The following is a 5,535-nucleotide window of genomic DNA, read 5'->3' as shown; positions in this document are numbered from 1 at the left end:
TTTTCAGTGGATGTCTTATTTTTTCGTGAAGAAGAATATGGTACACATTTATTGTTTATTGTTTTATTAAAAGAGACGTCGTACTTCCTGTCTGCTCCGGCTGCGCTGTGGCCAACAGTAAGCTGCATGGCGGCACCTGCTGCTATGGTCCAGAGTCCAGAGTTAGGGTAGCTTTGAGGAGCCTTATTTTGGGGGAGGTCTTATTTTGGGGGGGATGCCTTATATTTCAGTGAGAGGCAAAACTGTAAGTAGGTCTTATTTTGGGGGATGTCTTACTTTCAGGGAAACAGGGTATCTACTTCAGAAGCTACATTAAGAAAGAGTAAAAGTTAAGTTTTGTTTCAGCCTAATCATCATGGCCTGAGGTAGTCTCTGGGAGGTAGAGATGTCTCTTGCCAGCAGGTGATGGTCTAGAGGGAGCAGAGTTGTTGGGTGTCATCAGTTGCTTACTGGCCATAGGGACCTTATGCGCAACAGTATAAAGCACAATCCAATGCTCTGTCACCCTCACAATTGTTCCTAGGCTTGAGTTTGTTGTTGCAGCTCTGGTGTCAATCCGTCTACTTGAAGGCCTTTTTTGTTTTTTGGGTTACCCTCTGTTTTATCAAATATGATGTCCTTTTCCAGGAACTGGTCTCTTCTGACAACATGTCCAGAGTATGTAAGATGAAGCCTGACCATCCTTGCCTCTAAGGATGGTTGTACTTATTTCAAGACAGATTTGTTTGTCCTTTTAATAGTCCATGGGACCTCAATATTCTTACCAGCACCAAAATTCAAATGCATCAATTATTCTTTGGCCTTCCTTATTCAACTTTCTTCTTCTTTTTTTGTGTTGCACTGTTCCTGGAAGTACTGCAATACCAGGTCAATGCATGGAGTGGATGGAGCAAGCTCCCATTCCAGCTCCCTGCTCCGAAAACCTATTTAATATATTGTCCTCAGTTAGAGGGCCTATCAAATATTAAACTGATAAGAACATATACTACACTTGATCTTAGCCAAAAGGCCGAGAAGCGATCCTTATTCAACTTTCAAATGCATATGAGGCGATTGAAAATACCAAGATTGAGATGTCTTAAAATACCACTCCTGTCAGTTTGTGTCAGAATCAAAACTTAAGCTTAATCACTTATTTCATATCATTGTTGTTTGGTTCTGTCAAGTCATCTCTGATAGAGGCCCCATGTGCAACAGAAGGAAGCCCATCCTCTCCTCCAACGTCCTCACAATTGTTCTTCTGTGGGAGCCCGTTGTTGCACCCACTGTGCCCATCCATCGTGTGGAGGGACTCCCCTTTTTCGTCGTCTCTCTACCAAACATGACGTCCTTCTCCAGGGACTGGTCTCTCCCCGAGAGACGTGTCCAAAGTGTATGAAGAGTATTCTCATTGTACTTCTTCCAAGACAGATTTGTTTGTTATGTCAGCAATCCATGGTACTTTCAATATTGTTAGCCAGCAACATGGGACATATGTTACGCAGTGAATTAAATTTACAATGATTGACATTCACCTTAACATGAAAACAAGTTATGCGTAGCCATGGCAAGCTGCATTGCTCTGCGCCAGGAATGAGCTCTCTGAAGTGTTACTACACCTAACTGTTATTTGCCTATCTTTCTGATCTGCCTTGAAACTTAAAGGAAGGGTCTTCTAGTGGTAACTCTCCTACCTCACTGTGATGAATGTATAGCACTGTGATGAATGTATAGCAGAGCCTTCACTCATGAAGAATGAATATGCACTTCACCTTACCATTGATTAGACCTTATTCCTCAGTAAAGCTAATAAAGGACAAGCCTTATGGAAGAATGATAGAACATCCCAAATGCAAATGAAACCTATGGCCATAGAGTTTGTTCCTTCTTTAGTGACCTTGTCGGACAGAAGATAATTTCCAAACAGAGTTCCAAAGTTCTAAGCCTTTACGGAAGCAGACTGCCGCATCTTTCTTATTTGGAGCCCCCAACATTGCCATTAGCATCTGAGCGCTTAACCACTGTGCCATCAGGACGCTGATACAGAAAGTATCAAAGATGGGCATTAAAACAAACCAACAAGAAAGCGTAAGAGTCTGAGCCATCTGCCACCAAGTAGCCCCATGGCTCAGCAAGTGCTCCTGGACATGCAGGTTCCTGAAGCATGCAGAGCCTCTGGAAAGAGAGGGCAATTCTACAAAGGAGACAGGGGGAGGTACTTAGGATAGACTCACCTTATTCATATCCATATCGAAGCTCCATCTTGGATGTCTGTGCCGTAAAAATAGTTCATGAAATGCAAAAAAGACTTCGTAAGTGTCAGACTTTGTGAGGAAGGGAGTGGCTCTCCATGTGCGACCATTAGGCAAATGGATCATAATATTGACCTTTGGATTTTGAAACCAATAGCATTTCTATGCATTAAATCATAGGATATTTTTTCATTTGTGGCTCAAGTATGTCTGTGTCTAACGCAACATATTCACTCTTCTGTACAAAGGCAGATAAAGTACACATTTCTCCTGGATAGCCATGGGTTTCTGTTTTGGATATTCTGAAATGGCAGATTTTTGCAAAGCCAGGCTAACTCATTAGGACCACAGGCAACCATGCAGTCCACTTGTCAGCTCAGCATTAGTGGAAAATGTTATCATTCTCTAGCACACTGCCATCTTTTGGCCATGAGAAGTATAGAAAGGAAGGCAAAATAAGGCCTTTCTGCTTGTCCTGGACGGAAGCTTATGCTTCTTTGGAACTGACAAGCAAAAACAAAACAAAGGCCAAGGCAAAACCAAACGTAAACGTTTCATGAACTTTCTAAAATAAATTCATCTTCCAAATATTTCAATCCACCTTGGGAGATGTATTCCTTAATCCACTCAGGCAGTCATACTACTGCATATCTTCCATTATTCTCATTTTGAAAGTGAGCTTATAAAATAAAAATTGTAAATGTAACATATAAAGATCATGTAGTTTGAAATTCTCATAGCAATTTTGAGTTCATGCATATTCCTTCTCTGTGTGGTGGGATACAGGTGCTAAGCAAGGCCATTGTGTTAGGCAGGGTTGTCTAGAGAAACAAAACCAGTCACACACACACACACACACACACACACACACACAAGAATGTTATATAAAACATTGACTTGGTGACAGTAGGTGATTTTATGTGAAGAAAACAAAAATGTTTTATATACACTTCTTTATAAGCCGAGTTTTTTCAGCACTTTTTTAATGCAGTTTTTGTGGTAAAATTAGGTGCCTCAACTGATATTTGGGTCAGCTTATACTCAAGTATATATGGTACATATAAGGAAGAAATACTCATAAAAATTACAGGCTTCATGTTTGCAGCTGGTCAGGTGGTCATAGCTGGTATCCTCCCATCGCTCAGTCTGCAGTCCCATTGCCTTCAGTAAGCACCTCAGCCGGTTCTGGTCCTTTTCTGGTGGGTGGTCTAAGTCCTCATTCCTGAAAGGCTTAGGCCACCAGTCATTGTACCAGATTAGGCTGTTGTAGTTTTCCATTGACTTAAATCAGGCCTTGGTCATTCTAAGAGTTGTCTTAAAGAATCTCCTGGATTCCAGACATAGTTTCTTTTACCACCATTGTGTAATATCAATCCTATTTCCCTTTGATACTCAGTATGTTAGCCTGGGTTGCCTAGAGAAACAAAACCCAGTGAGGCTCATATATGTATAAGAAATAACTTTATATCAAGAAGTAATTTTTTAATAAGATCTACTCAAGTTTATGGGTGCAATGCTAGCCAGAGCCCTCTTCAGACTCATGGAGCTGCAAGTAGTTGAAACACAAAGGTGAAGTCTAGTTAGTCCAGTTAGTCTAGTTAGTGTGAAGTGATAGGGTGGTGGGTAAAGTATAGGTTTTAACTTTCAGGGAATTTAATTCAAATCCAATCATCTCAGAAATTTTAAATGGCTTAAAAATCTAATGTACATGAAACCAAGTCTTACCAACCTCGATTCTAAAGAGGATTCTAGCCATACTTCTTCCAAGATAGATTTGTTCATCTTTCTGATAACCTTAATTATGTAGAACCAATCATTGATTACTCCAAAATAGATGAAAGCATTTGTATCTATGTGTGGGGGGCACAGAACTTTATTTTACTCACATTAAAAAATCTCTTTATATGTGTTTCAAATTTTATAGATTTCAGCATAATTTATCAATCCATCAGAAATATAATGAGAGCATATAAAAATGCCAATACCCGATTATAACCTGAGTTCATTTTACAAAATGTAAATATGTATCTATCAAATACTATTCTCTGTATTGAAACATGAAAATGTTGAAGTTTGAAGGGATTCTTATTGTTCATTTGGTCTACCCTATTATTCTACAAATCAGGGTAGCGAGCAAAAAAATCCTAGCTTTTTCTAATATCAGAACCGGATTCTCACACTGGGAGTGTATTTTCTACGAGATTAGACTGCACCAACAATCAATAAGGGTGGCCAGAAAGAGATGAGCTCTTTCATCTGAAAGTGATAAACAAAATATAGATGATTAAAACAAAATCTAAAATATTGTATCTTAATTTTTCATGAGGAACAGGCATATAGTAATTTTGTCCTTCCAATTAGAGTAAGTTTTACCAAGAGTTTATTTAAATAACATTGGGAAGGAGATTATTTAGCATTAATTTATTCAACAAATATTTGCTGAGCATAAATAGAGTTTGTAAGACACTGCACTAAGTAATTTATCTCTATCCTATTTTATTGAGTTAAGTGTAAAAGGGGGGAGTAGAAAGCTTGTAGAGATATCTCATCAAAAAGCCTTGCAAAAAAACAAACAAAGCTCAGAAGGCAAGAAAGAACAGAAAGGGACTAGTGGAAACGGAACCAGAGGAGAGAAGTGTCACCGAGCTATAACATTGAGGGACTTGCAACCAATGTCATGAAACAAAATGGGATAAATTGTTGAATGGAAAATGAATTTGTTCCATACACTTCCACCCAAACCACAATGAAAGTTTTTTTTTAACAAAAGAATATAATCTTCATAAAAGAAGAAAACATATGCCTTGTTCACAGTAGCATTCTCTACATTTTATACCCAGTAAGGAGTGCTGGTGGTATCATGGTTTCCCAGCAGGTCATCAGATAGAAGCCACCACACAGTCCTCAGGAGAAAGATGAGGGTCTCTCTTTGAGAAAAGGTTTTGTAGTCTTGGGAACCCACAAAGTCAGGTCTCATAAGGGGCCTTATGAGTCAGAAATGACTTGATGGCAGCAATTTGGGAGTTTGAATGGTTTTCCATAGATATTTGTTAAATAAATACATTAATGAAATTGAGATTGAGTGGAAAATAAAGCATCTTCCCCATAAGAAATTCTCAAAACTGATTTCCGTATAAGCTGCTATCCACCCACCAAAAGAAACTTTACAGTTTTCTATGCCCTGAACTCTTATGATAGCTTACATCAGTATAGCATTTTGTAGTTTCAAAACAGTTTGTAGGACACAAATTCCTATAACACATTCTTATAGTGTCCTATGCTCTGGACATTTTCAACTTGGTGT

General features: G+C 38.8%; 1 non-coding gene across 1 annotated transcript; it reads right to left on the bottom strand.

Annotated features, from left to right (window-relative positions):
- Window positions 1–830: 830 nt before the first annotated feature.
- Window positions 831–1,021, bottom strand: LOC115873455. The gene has a single exon (XR_004048449.1). It is a non-coding gene; the product is annotated as a U2 spliceosomal RNA (small nuclear RNA).
- Window positions 1,022–5,535: the final 4,514 nt, after the last annotated feature.

This window comes from Echinops telfairi, unplaced genomic scaffold, assembly GCF_000313985.2.
Source record: "Echinops telfairi isolate 266 unplaced genomic scaffold, ASM31398v2 ScPeMD7_7468;HRSCAF=8506_0, whole genome shotgun sequence".
NCBI classification, from domain to species: Eukaryota; Metazoa; Chordata; class Mammalia; order Afrosoricida; family Tenrecidae; genus Echinops; species Echinops telfairi.
The sequence above is the reverse complement of the archived record's forward strand: the minus strand, read 5'-3'. Positions and strand labels throughout refer to the sequence as shown.